Source organism: Phoenix dactylifera, chromosome 11 (genome assembly GCF_051530095.1).
Source record: "Phoenix dactylifera cultivar Ajwa chromosome 11, Ajwa_hap1_PhDact_Kaust_v1.1, whole genome shotgun sequence".
In the NCBI taxonomy this organism is placed as follows: domain Eukaryota; kingdom Viridiplantae; phylum Streptophyta; class Magnoliopsida; order Arecales; family Arecaceae; genus Phoenix; species Phoenix dactylifera.
In genome coordinates, this window is record NC_143200.1 from 12,414,553 (window position 1) to 12,429,262 (window position 14,710).

General features: G+C 39.7%; 1 long non-coding RNA gene across 2 annotated transcripts; it reads left to right on the forward strand.

Annotated features, from left to right (window-relative positions):
* Nucleotides 1-9,649: 9,649 nt before the first annotated feature.
* LOC113463391 (uncharacterized) lies at nucleotides 9,650-14,351 on the forward strand. 2 transcript variants are annotated; one of them, XR_015971164.2, is made up of 2 exons: nucleotides 9,650-10,069; nucleotides 10,334-14,351. It is a non-coding gene; the product is annotated as an uncharacterized LOC113463391 (long non-coding RNA). The 2 variants fall into 2 exon arrangements; XR_015971165.2 differs by having other exon boundaries at nucleotides 10,879-14,351.
* Nucleotides 14,352-14,710: the final 359 nt, after the last annotated feature.

Sequence of the window (14,710 nt, forward strand, 5' to 3'; positions counted from 1 at the left end):
GGTTTTGATAGAAGAAACGGCGTCGGAGGTTAAATTTACGGAAATACCCTTTTAGATCTGACAGGTAAAAGTTTATAATCACGCGCGACTACGCCTTTTCGGTGTTCCACATCGAGATCGGGTGTTGCTTATGGTTGATACAGAAAAGAAGAACACGTGCCTGAAATCGAAGTAGGTTGTCGGAGACCCCTTGTGGGCCGCGTTGGACGGTAAGCCTTAAGGATTTGGGTTTGCGTTTGGGTTTGATTTGGGTAAAAGAGCAAATGGGCCATGGTTGTCTCGGGTTAAGGATTCGTTCGGAAGGTGGCTTGAGGTTGTCTTCCGACCAGAAGCTTACTAGTTTGGCGTGGCATGCGGGTCTCTTAGTGTTGTGAGATATGTGCAGGTATTGAGGAGATCACCGAGCATGTTCTTCTGCAATGCCCTAGGGCTCGAAAGATATGGCGGAGGTCACCGATCCCACTACCCGACTCGGTGGTTTCGGCGCAGGATCTGACTCATGTGCTGAGAGAGTCCATGCGGAGCCCTAGATCTGTTGAGGCTGGGATTCTTATGGCGTACTTGTCCTACCACATTTGGCTGGACAGAAACGCTGGCCTGTTTGAGGGGAGGTGGTCACCTTCAAGGATGATGGTGGATAGAGCGTTGCTACATGCGAAAGGGGTCACTGCGGCTGCTGCTGTATTTTCTTCTGAGATAGCTAGGGACATTTGGGGTACTCTTTATGTTGTTTTAGCGCCTCAGTTTGCCCTTGTGTCTTGCGTACCCCCACCCCTTGGCTATCTCAAAGTAAACTTCAACGGCAGTAGGTCAGTGAATGGTGTAACTGGAGAGGTTGGATTTACGATCAGGGACTACCATGGTAGGATGCTGCTGCAGGAGGGCGGCGCACGCCAGGGCTTACAGCAGTCGGGGCAGAGCTGTGGGCAGCCTGGATGGGTATATCCTATGCCATGCAGGTACTTAGTATCGAGCAGGTGTACCTCGAGGGGAACTCATCTATGGTGATCGACTGGATCCGGGAGGGACAAGTATGGTGATGGTCATCCCCTTATTCGGGAGTCTCGCATGATGGCTCAGATGATGTGCAATTTTCAGGTAGCACACGTGTTTAGGGAGGCGAACAAGGCAGCAGACTGGGTCGCCTCCTTTGTTGCCCGGCATTCCGAGTTGTGGACGTCTGCATCAGACGTTCCTCCTCCTTTGTTTTTGTTATTTTTTCGTGATCTGGTAGATTATACTCATATTAGAATTATATGAAATGAGTAGCTGTTTCTACCACACACACACACACAAAAGAAAAAGAGAGGATTCGTTCGTTTTTGATGATGGGCTTGGTAAGGAACAAAAAGGCATCTTAAAGAAGCCACTCCGTAAAGAAGAAAAAAAAAAAGGCCTCTTAGTGTTGTTAGCAAGAATTGTGGGAGGTCTAATTTGCCGAGATCACTGGTAAATCTAATCAAATCTAATACCTCAAGCAAAATACCCCCATGATGAGGGGGAGATAAATATAAATAAATGAAAAGTATAAAAATAAAATTTGGATTATAAACTATACAATCTCATCCTAATAATATTATCTCATAAAAAAGTTCTTGGATTTTAAATAATTACTATCATATTAATGAAAGAAATTAATTTTAAATAATTTAAAAATAAATCTTGCTCTGATCAGGACACGATCTGATTGAATAAGGTCTATTTGCATCGCTTCAATAATTGAAGCATATCAAATTTGGAGCGTAACTAAAAAAAAAAAAGAAGGTAAATGTTAGTGGTAGAGAATATACACATACGAGAACCGCATAACATGAAGTTATTTTAGCATCTTTAACTTGCTAAGAACACGGAATCTATATTTAATAGTAAAAATATATAGGAAAACACTAGAAGTATATTATACAAAGTTATTATAGTTTTTTTTTTTTTTGCTAGAATGGACGGCTCACACTAATCTAATATGGATATTTCCAACAAAATCAAAAAATAAAATATCACAAAAGTCCATAGGAGATCTTAGCATCTTTAACTTGATTAGAATATGAAACCTCCACACCATAATTTTCCCTTTTCAGAAAAATAAAGTATATCATGCTTGGGATATGATTAATGAAAAATAATAATAGCAAAACAAAGATTATAGTAATATCAAAATAAAAAGAAAATAATAATGATGATGAGTTGATTAAAGAAAAATAAATATTTTTTGATTAAGAATGAAAATGTAAATGCAAGTAGTATCTTCAACTTAATTAGTTAATGTTTTCACTATTTCTATTCAAACTCAACCTGGACATCCTAGCTGGAAATTTTCCCTTCTGAAAGTGAAAAGACATCTTATTTCCCTTATTGTTTAAATAAAGGAAGTGACTGCCTAATTGTTAAACCATGCTATAACGCATGTATATTTGATTCAATCCAATTTTCAAATACAATCCTAAAGCTCGCAACATAGTTATGGACAATGCTACTGGAAATGATAGCTGAAAGCATGGATTGAACTCAAAAGTCTACCAATCCAAAAGTGATCGGATCACACTAAATGTACTTATATGCAGCTTTCAATCAACGGCTTCCTCCTGTTATGGAGTAACATCCTGGGGCAAAGTGCCATTGCACCACGACGTAGTCCTCCGATCTGCTTTCACCTAGTCCAACTTGACTGCTCCTGAGATCCTAGGGATGGGGTCCTCGAACCAACGCATCTTAGCCTCCAAGGAGGTGCAGCGGAGGAGCATCTCGAGGTTCGTCACCTTCCCCCAGATCCGATCCCACGAGGGCACCGTCGCCTAGAACTATGTCCCTGGGCTTTATCACGATCTGGATGTCTGAGAAACTATGTTTGCTGCTATGTCACCGCAAAGTGGAGGAAGAAGGGCTCCTGCACTGAGCGGATGGGCATGTCTCCGGACTTGCGCCCCATCCGGTCGGAAGTAGGTTGAGAAGGCGACATGGCCAGCGCCCCTATTGTTGCCTTGCTATCACCGTGGAAGCCGGCAAAGACAATATTAATAAACTTTATTAACAACCTGCTATAATCAAGTATAAATTTTCAAATAAAAATGGATGAGGATCCATCGTGCTCCAGACCCAGAGCATAAAAGATGGTATGCTTGCAAGATATACCATACAAGTGTACAAAGCTACTGATCAAATCATATAATCTCAAAGCAATAATGATAATTCTTTGATTATTATAAATTAATTTAATTAAGATCTTAATAAATCATTTCGTAATCAATTGTTGCAAAGTAACATAAGTCAAAATATGCTAACTAGTTATTATTATTCAATTAAGATGTTCAAACTAAACTAAGTTAGTCTAACTAGTCTAAACTAAATTTCAAATAATTCGGAATTTCTTTAAAAGATAGCACACTCCTCCAAGTCCCGAGCAATCATAATTCAGAATCTGAAAAATAGAGAAAAAAAGAATAATGAGCGACATTAGTCCAGTAAGCAACATAACACTACAAAGTGGAATCTAAGCATGCCAAATAAATAAATAAATAGCATGATACTAATTGAAAATAAATCAAATCTTAAATAATACATATATCTCTTTTAAAATTTATTAATATTTTCATGAACTGATACTAGACCCGACATCAGGCTATGGCCATATAACCTAGTAATATAAGTCTGATAGCAGATATAAGGTGCACCAAATGCTAGATAACAAATACTACTATTCGAATCATCAGTGGCTCGATGTCGAAACTAGTTTCTCAGATTACAAGTCAACAGGGTTAATGAATAATCCGCATTGGCGGGACCATATCATAACCGTGCTAAGAATACACATATATATAATTTATAATTTATTCAATCATTTTATCCAAATTTTATCTTACATCACATAACATATTTTAAAAAATTTATTATCATAATAATAACATGTCTGATCCATTTAATCTAGTATCAAATAAATATTACAATCAAATTTAATAAACTAATTATCACTTTACCAAATATCAGAAAGCACACTTTGATGCATTAGATTATTTACCTCTTCTTATTTCAAAATCTCACTTTTTAGGCATATCAGGTTCATCTGTTTTAATAATATTAAAATATTATTAATTTTATCATTATTTAAAAGCCAAGTAAAGTCAAAAAATAAATAAAATACTATTAGAGATACAGTCTCATGCCCAAATCAAGACGAAGGAAAGGCAAGGTTGGTCAAGTAGCAGTACCCGACCGTATGGGTCGGTCTGAACAATGTGAACTAAACTGATCAAGATGACCTATGATTTAAGTGACTCAATTAAGGTCAATGGTAACCAAATTCTAAGAGTACATGACAAAGCTGAGGTATTGGGCCAGTATGCCTTCCGGGTATCGAGGCGGTGCAGGGCCTCCACCTTGGGGTCAACTTGGATCGAAGCAAAGAGAGTTATGGCTTTGAACTAAGATCTTCAGATCTTGCTTAGAGAGAGAAAGAGAGAGAAGAGAGATAATCCCAGTCTGGGTTCAGTTAGGGGTCGCGTCTTGGTTGCCAATGGCACTAGTCATTTAATCCATGAGCCAAAGAAGAAATACAAGCTAGGGAAGTAAATCGGATTTTTAAATAAATAAATAAATAAGGATAAAATGGGAAGAAAAGAAGAAATAAGAAGAACAAGAAAACGAGAAGGAAGAGAGGGAAGAGAAGGAAGAAGGAAAAGAAGAAAGGAGGCCGGGGAAGGGTGGTAGCGGCCAGGCCATGGTGCAGAGGGTCAGCGGCCTGGCCATGGGCCAGGCCAGCCGAGGTAGAGGTGGAGGCCGGAAGCGGCTACGGTGGTTGGCAAAAAGGAAGAAGCCGAGGAAACACTCTCAGTTTGCTCCAAAAATAGGGGAATGGGGAACAGTTTGGGAAGAAAAATGGAGGAGAAAGGGAGCTCACTGGCAGTGGCGTGGGTGGCGACTCTCAACTGATTGTGGTAGATTCGGCGAGATATGTGGCGGTAATGCTTGGAGTAGGGAAAAAATAGGGTAGCCGGAGCTTTAGAGGGAATTAGATATGATTTTGGAGGGTGGCAGGGATTGCATACGACAACACGATGGCCGTCGGAGGTAAGGAAGAAGAAGGGGGGAGCTTGATGGTGGGATCAAGTAGTGGGGAAGGAGGGATTTATAGAGGTTTCGGATGGGGTTAGCTCGACGATCGCACCCACCTGGCCCCCCACGATCATGGCGGCGGTTGTGCTGCTTGTGCATGCTGGTGGCCATTCGAATGGTCCCGTGGAGTCGTCACCGACCATGACTCCGCAGCCTTATCCCCTCAACAACCGGCGAATCAAGCATGGGAACACGGTTCCTCCGTTTTGATCCCATTTTTTTTTTGAAATTTTTGAGTTGAAGTCGATGGGCATTGCCGACTTCAACCTGGGTTAGGCCCAATGAGAACGATTCTCACATTCTCCCCTCCTTAAAAAATTTCATCTTCGAAATTTAATATACCTTAGTTTGCAAAAATGTCCGAATATTTCTTTTTCATGTCGTCCTCCAGTTTCCAAGTAGCCTCACATTTAGTGTGATTATTCTACCGGATCTTGACATAGGGAATCATGCGCTTTCTTAATACTTATTCTTTTCTGTCAACAATACATACCAACTACTTATCATATGACAAGTCTTCTCTAACTGCAAAGGAGCCAACTCTACCACATGTCCTGCATCTGGAATTCATGTTTGTAACATGGAAACAAGAAATACATTATAAACTTCAGATAGCAAAGGTGGAAGTGTGAATCTGTATGCTACAACTCCAACTTTTTTCAGAATTTCAAAAGGTCCAACATACCAGGGACTGAGTTTCCCACATATTCTAAATCGAATTACCCCTTTAGTAGGAGATATTTTCAAAAATACATGATCTCCGACCTGAAATTCTAACTCTTGCCTTCTATTGTCTCCATAACTTTTCTGTCTGCTTTGAGCTATCCGTAGGCATTCGCTAATTAATTGGGTGTTTTCTACTATTTGCTAAACAATTTCAAGACCTATAAATTTTCTTTCACCTACATCATCCCAACAAATAGGAGATCTACACTTTCTTCCATACAGAGCCTCTTAAGAGGCCACTTGAATACTTGCCTAGTAACCATTATTATATGCAAACTTGACCAAAGGCAAGTAACAATCCCAAGAACCTATCATATCAATCACACAAGCTCTCAACATATCTTCAAAAATTTGAATAGTCCTTTCTAACTAGTCCCCTATACAAACTATCCCAAAAATAAACCACAAGTTGTGAGTCTCTATTGGATACAATCGATTTAGAAATTCCATGCAACCTCACTATCGGATCAATATAAAGCTCTACAAACATTTTCAATGTCACTCCTATTTTAAATGCCAAAAAGTAAGACGATTTTATCAATTTGCCTACAATTACCCATATAGCATCATAACCTTAGGAGTATGGGGCAACCCAGAGATGAAGTCCATTGTGATATGTTCCCACTTTTATTTAGAAATTGGAAGAGGATGCAACAACCCTGCCAGTCTCTGATGTTCTACTTTAATCTGCTACCAAGTCAAACATTGTGCTACAAACTATGCAATCTCTCTCTTCATGTTATTCCACCAAAATATATTCTTCAAATCTTTATACATCTTAGTACTTCCAGGGTGCACTGTGTACCTGGTGCTATGAGCTTCTTCCATAATTTTTCTTTTTAACTCAGAATCATTTAGAATGCAAATTCTATTATTGAATCTCAATGATCCATCCTCACACATTCTAAACTCTGTTCTGAGAACTTGACCAACATCAATTTTAATCTTTTGTAACTGAGGGTCATGTACTTGTGCAACCTTGACCCTTTCTATTACAATAGGCTGGACATGCAAGTTAGCCAAATATATATTAGGATTATGCAAACATACAAATCTTCCAAAATGCCTCTCTAAGAGGTAAATAAAGCAGCTATACTATCCAAAGATTTTCTACCTAGTGCATCAGCCACTACATTAGTTTTTTTCGGATGGTAATGTATAGACAAATCATAATCCTTAAGATAAACATCTTCTCTGTCTCACATTGAGTTTTTTTTAAGTAAAAAAGTATTTTAAACTTTTATGATCAGTGTACTCCTTACAAGACTCACCATACAAATAATGCCTCCAAATTTTTAATGCAAACACAACAAATCATGAGTGAGGTAATTTTCCTTATAAGGCTTTAGTTGCCCGGAGGCATAAGCAATTACTTTGTCATTTAGAATTAACACACAACCCAATCCCTCCTTTAAAGTATCATTGTAGATGATGAAACCTCCACCACTAGAAGGAAGGGTAAGAGTAGAAGTCAATACCAAACATTGTTTAAGCTCCTAGAAACTCTGTTTAAATTTATTTGACCACTCAAACTTAACTCCTTTACGAGTTAGTCGAGTCAAAAGTGCGGCGATACATGAGAAACCCTCGACAAATTGTCTATAATATCTAGCTAGGCCTAAAAAACTGTGAAGTTCAAAAACATTATTTGGCCTATTCCATTTGACCATTGCCTCTACCTTCTTTTAATCTGCACAAATCCCCTCTTTAGATACCACATGCCCTAGGAACATCACACCGCCCAGCCAAAATTTACTTTTCTTCAATTTACCATACAACTGCTCTTGTCTCAGAATTTTTAGAACAATTCTCAAATGTTGTTCATGCTCGGCCTGAGTAAACTAGAATATCATCAATAAAGACAACCAAAAACTTGTCTAAAAAGGGCTTAAATACCTTGTTCATCAGGTCTATGAAAGCTGCTAGAGCATTTGTCAACCCAAAGGGCATGACCATAGATTTATAGTTTCCATATCACGTATGAAAAGCAGTCTTAGGCGCATCCTCCACCCTTATCTTCAATTGATGGTACCCTAAATGAAGATCGATCTTGGAGAACATGACCTGGGCGCCCTTTAACTAATCGAACGGGTCATTAATCCTTGGTAGAGGATAGTTGTTCTTTATTGTTACCTTATTTAACACCCGGTAATCAATACATAGCGTCATACTACTATCCATTTTCTTTATAAACAATACTAGAGCTCCCCATGGAGAAATCCTAGGTTTGATGAAACCTTTATTAAAAAGAACTTACAACTATTCCTTTAATTCCTTCATTTCAACTGGAACCATTCTATAAGGAGTTTTGGAGATTGGTGTCGTACCATCAAATCAATTGCAAACTCAACTTCTCTATTTGGACACAAACCGAAAAAATCTTCTGGAATGACATTAGGATATCCATTCACCATAGTCTTCTAGTTTTTAGTTTGCTTATCTGGTATCAACTACTGTAGCTATATATGCCATACACCTTTTCCTAAGTAACTGCTTAATTTGCATAGCAAAGACAACTCGAGAAGAAGTATAGGTGCCACTATCCATAAATTCAGTATCTCCTGGAATCTGAAAATTTACTCGTTTCTCATAGCATTGAATAGTAGCAAAATATGGCACTAACCGGTCCATACCCAAATTTATGTCAAAATCAAAATATAAATGACTATCAAATCAGCTGTCAATTCTCTACCTACTATCTAAATTGAATAAGACTTGCAGCTTTGATTAGCAATCACCCTACTGAATAAGACTCTAATGGCACACAGGGCAGTTTATGCTTTTGCACAAATACAGATGACACAAAAGAATGTGTAGCACCAGAATCAAATAATACATAGTCGTAAATAGATATAATCGACAACATACTTGATACCACGGTGTTGGATGCATGAGCATCCTACTGAGTCAGTGCATAAATATGGCTCTGAGTGTGCAGTCCCCGCCCCCTTGTTGCTCGGGAGAAGATGGCTGAGCTGACTGAAACGGAACAAAAGAAACTTAAGTTTTTAATAAGATGGCTTAGAAAGTAAATCAATTTTTTTAATAAATATATAAATAAAGATAAAATAGGAAGAAGAAAGAAGAATAAAGAAAAAAGAAGAAAACAAAAAGGAAGAAAGGAGGCCAGTGAAGAGAAGGAAGAGGGAAAAGAAGAAAGGAGGCCAGTGAAGGGTGACGACGGCCAGGCTGTGGTGGCAGAGGGCCAACGGCCAGCTGACGGCAGCGGTGGAGTCCGGCAAAAAGGAAGAAGCTGAGGAAACACTCTCAATTTGGCTCGAAAACATGAGAATGGGGCTCAGTTTGGAAAGAAAAATGGAGGAGGAGAAAGGGAGCTCACCGGCAATGGCGTGGGTGGCGGCTCTTGACCGATGGTGGTGGATCCGACAAGAATTGTGGCGGCATTGGTCAGAGCAAGGGAAAAACAGGGTAACTGGGGCTTTAGATGGAATTAGAGATAGTTTTGGAGGTTGGCAAAGCTCAAATACGGTGACATGATGGCCGTTGGAGGTAAGGAAGAAGAAGGGAGGAAGCTCGATGGTGGATCAAGTGGAAAGAAAGGAGAGTTTTATAGAGGTTTCGGATGTTAGCTCGGTGGTCGTTGCACCTACCTGTGATCATGGTAGCGATTGTGCGTGATCCAATGGTCGGCGACCATTCGAACAACCCCGCGGAGTTGTCACTGGCTACGACTCTGTGGCCATATCCCCTCAACGGTCAGTGGATCAGGGAGGAGAATGTGGTTTCTTTGTTCTGATCAAATTTTGTTTGAAATTTTTGAATTAAGGTTGGTGGGCATTGCAGACTTCAACCTGGGTGGGGCCTAAACAGGATCGGCCCAAGCCTAAGGCGACCGAGGCCTCGGCCCAGAGGGCCTCCGATCGCCAAGCTGCTCCGCTGCCTGCTGCCCTGCCTAGTGCCTACGAACTGCTCCGGTGCCTGCTGCCCTGCCTACGATGGGCTACGAGCTACGATCAGCCTAGGGTTAGGCGGACAGGGGTTACAGCTTACGGGACAACCGGACAAGACGTCTTAGCCTCTTAGGCACCATAGCCCATCTTCTCCATCCGCCATGGGATTCCCAGATAGCCAGAGTCCATGGCCCTCTTCTTCTTCCTTCCGACGCTCCAAGCCTCTAACTCTGGCGACGCTCCGCCTCCGGTGCTGCCTCCTCCCGTCCTCCACCTCAACTACATCAAATCTGCTGGAAGAACACCAGCCCAGTAGTGTTTTTCTTGAGGTACAAGTACAACCTAATCTTCCAGATGTTAACTTCCTACCGACTCTTCGCCTTTCTTTGATGCTATGCACGTGTTTGCTGTTTTGTTCCAATGATTTTTTTATTTTTTTTATAAAATACTTACCAGATGCTGTTTTCAGACAAGAGATGTGGTTCTTGTTCTTTGTTTCTGTTGTTCTTGATGATCTCTGAAGGAATGAATGCACTTAATCTGCAGTCCTAGCATTTATTTACCTTCTGGTCCCTTGATTTTCCTTTGTTCAGTGATCATCGATGGAAGATTTCGAGGTTTTTTCTTGGAAGTAGACCAATCTTAGGTATTCTTTTTATTTTCTAGTAATTTTATTTTTGATTCTGTTCTGTTTTGGATTTTTTAGGATTTTCTAATGTTTAATCTTTGAAGAAATTTTTGTTATGAATTATAGATTCGTTCTGTTTTATGGAATTCCAGAGGCATTTAAAAGCTGACCATTCATTTTCTTAACCTTCCACTGCTATCTTAATCTGCAGTCCTAGCATTTATTTACCTTCTGGTCCCTTGATTTTTCTTTGTCTAGTGATGGAATTGCTACCTAGTCTTGATGCTACTTCCTTGTGATCAACTCTTGACCAGTTGACTTATGTGCTCCCAAATTTTCTTTACATATGTGAACAGCATACCATTTAACTCTTTTCACTTTTTTCTTGGTCACTCATTCTTTATTATGATCCTTTTTCTAGTATGATTATAGGTTATTGCACTTTGAAGTGCAATCAGTATTATGCTAATCTAATTGTTATGTAATTCGTTCGATTTTCTTTTTTGTCAGAATTCGAGAAAGTTGTGGACAATATTCACGGTTCAATTCCAAAAGTTGAATGGAATTTTGAGGGTACTCATTGCTTTGACAATGGGCCACTTACAGCTCAGTACCTATTTTGTTTTGGACGCATTGAACTTTTGTTTTTGGCCAGGTCGATTTTTCTTTCTTTCAATTAACACAAATCCTTACATTCAACCGTCCTTGTTATTTGGAGCATGTTATGTTATGGCGCATCACACTTAAAGTTTTAGTAATTGGTGTTAAAAGTATTTTAATAAATTTTGAGCTTAAAAATTTGATTAGTAATTTTGTATTTCAAAAAATGGACGAATTATTTTTAAATAAAATTTTAAAATATTTTATACTTATTAAATTTTTTTATTAAAAAAAAGGCCTTTCTGTTTTAGGCTTTCAAATGCATTAGGCCGGCCCTGTGCCAATGAGGCAGATTCTCACAGGACAAATGGACAATCAGTTTCTATGTAGAATACGAAAACAGAGCAGAGAGGTTCTTAATGGGATGAGGATTGTTCTAAGTGATCTTTGAAATTCTAAAATCAAACTTTATTACCATTTTGGAAATAATCAGCTAGAAGAGTCCAAGCAGTTTGTGAACTTGAAAAAAATGGAAAAGGATCTGTTGTTACCAGATTTTTCTATGGTTTTTCAGCTAAGAATAGTGCAATCAGTTTAGAACTTCTGAAACGAAGGCAGAACACATTGTTTGTTAACAGGAGGGGTCCTTGATGGGATTTCTCCTGAAATTTGGATGGGCAGTGGGGGGAGCATGGACTGTTCTAGCTGTTTTCATGGAGTTGAGGCTGAGCTGGAAGGAGAGCATGGCCCAGATGTAGAGGGCTTTGGGGGTAAGGAGAGGGGAGGGATTGGAGTTGGGGTGGAAGAGGTGGGCGAGGCGAGGCTGTTGGGGATGAAGATGAGGTGGCCGATGCATAAGCTGGCTTGGTTGAGCATGATCATAAGGCGTTGACAGCAACGTGGCCAGTGGTGCCGGCGACGGCGAGGCTGAGGTCACTGAAATAGGTGATCTTGGAGAAGCCTTAGTTGAGGTCGAGGTGGCAGCGGGTGCAGACATGGAGGAGCATGCAATGAAGGTGAAGGCGGCAACGATGGCGAGGAGGAGGGTGCCGGCAACCCACCCAGTGTGCATGAAGGTGTAGAGGAGGCCAGCATCGACAATTGTGATGCAGAAGATGTTTGGGAAGGTCTTGAGCTAGGAGGAGAGGTGGGCGGCGGAGGGGTGTGACGGGAGGTGAGGGCTCGTCGAGTCTGTCAGGCCATGGGAGGGTGAGCTCGCGTCATTGTTCTTTATGCTTTCCAAACCCATCGATTTCTTTTTTTATGAATTTCCAAACCCATGGGAGGCTGAGGTCACAATTATATGAATTTCTTTTTTTAGCCTAGAACCTATGCATAGAAATCTATTAATTTATAATGAGAAAGACTTTGAGAGTGAGCCTGAACCTATTTCACCCACTTCCCGTAAGAACTTCATTTAGCGTTTAGGGTGAAATAGGATCTCTGAAACATGATCTCTTCTTAGGTCATCCTCATATGTAAATCCTGCCTTCTATATGTGTCTATCTATGCACCTTGATGGTCCAAAAAATATGATGATTCTCTAAAGGTTGGATGACTTGCATTTTGAGTCTTGATTAAAATATCAAAGAACTTGTGTTTGTTGATTGGTCTAAAATCCATCTGACTTGTAGTTTCTTCAAACTGAAGAACGAGCACCATGAAAAGCTGAATCCATCCTTGTAAGTCTTGCTCTTCAGCTTCCATTTTCTCTGACAAACAAATTGAACAATCTTCCGCAGTTCCTTTTTTCTCAGCTATCATTTAAAATTTTTGTCTTACCAAGATCGTCTATATTGTTGCCTTCAGTTCTACAATACGAGAAAACTTATGGTCAATAAGGTATGGCTTCCACTTCCTCTAATCTTACAGACAACTTAGAAAGAAATTTCAAACAATATTATTATTTTGGATGCTGTTAACTCATGAGTTTTAAAAACTCTATCACATTGATAGGTATGTAGTTGCCCTTTGCCTGTTTCTTTGACTCTCAGAATCTTGTTCTATCCCATTCCATTAGTTTTATCATAAGCATGGCGAAGCCCTTTTTCTCTAAAATATGTTGGCTTGTGTAATATGCATGATAGCTTAGCGATTCTTATAATATATTGTTATATCTCTTTCTGTTTAGGAGTGTGGAGCATTTTTTTTTTTAACTACACCCTTAGTTTCTAACAATGCAGCTTTCTCTTATCTTCATTGGTGTAAACTTGAAATAGTTTTTCTTTTGAGCAACTCTACTCACCAACTAAAGTTGGTTCTTCTGCCTAACTGCATCGCTGATCCATTTCTGCAGCTCTTGCGAAACTGTGAGTTCTTGCTTTGGGGTTATTCTCGCCTCTAACAATTTTGAATCTCCCAGCAAGCCATCACAGTAAACTCATATTGGTTGACATTGATGTATGCCATTGCTTTATTCTTCCATTTTCTAATCACAGTTGCAGGTGGATCAAAAACAGCATTATTAATTTTTTACTAGCAGATGTCTGGAGTGCCTGTTACTGTGTTACAAGTCCAAAGAAGGGTTTTCGTGGATGGGGATCTTAAACTTTCCAGATCACTTGACCTAAGTGACAGTGTTCATGGTTTTTGACTGATGCATCTTTATTTCATTGAGGTGATGGAATATGTCATGCAAACTTATGTGGCTGTGCAGCTTTCAGCTGCAGAGAAGGAGCTTCACTGGGAGGGAGGGAGAGAGAGAGAGAGAGAGAGAGAGAGAGAGAGAGAGAGAGAGAGAGTTCATCTCTCTCATGAGCTTGCTGGGTTCACAAAGCATTTTGTATTTAGGTCACTGGCTCAGGGTTAATGACTGTAAATATTCTTGAGGAAAAAATGGGGAGTGCTGCTTTTCATCCATTGTCCATCTAGACCTTAAGGTGTGAGAAGCCGAATATGAGCTAGCTGGGGAACTTCCTCGTACAGAAAATAAGAGCTTCTTTTGTGGTGGGTAGATGAAAGCTTGGGTTCCCATCACCGTCAACATACTGAAGTGGCTGCCTGCAGATCGATCAGCTGGCTCGGAAGAGTGGGAGGTTGAATCAGTGATAAATTATCAATTTTCAGGTGTTCATGCATATCTTTTCCAGCAGATCCTGGTGCCTTTGATGATAACTCTCTCTCTTCTTAGAGTTCTCTGTATTTTTGTGTGCTGTCTGCAAAATGGTTTCCAATCCATATTTGATGCTCCTTTGAGATGGGGTTGAGCTACTTCAGTGTTCATGCTCATCCTGACACCAAGGCGATATGCATAATTGTAGTTCTGATGTTTAAGTGATGCTATTTTAAAAGATGGCAAATTGAGTAATGCAGAGACTGTTCAAACATTGTTTTATGACATGAAACCCTTCCATTTGCATGCTCTGTCATGTAAATTTCAGCAAGGTGCCCACTCCACGATATTGCTGGTTCTTTTTCATTTTGTGATAAACTAGCATGCCCACAAGTGGGGTTTTACTTGTAGAGGCATGTACTCCAGAAGGAATGAGTTTCTGATTTACTTTTACAGGTCAAAATTCTATCAATCTTTTGGTTTACTTATCAATTATCTATTATATATAACTAAAAAAGAAAATCCATCTCGTGCTAAGCTCTCCATTCACCAGATGGAGGTTTTTTTTGGATAATAACATGATTCTTTATGTAATATGATTCTTTATTTTGGATAATCAATTATATATATATATATATAATGACTATAATCATTCATCAAACTTCATGCTCTTGATAAGAACTGACCCTA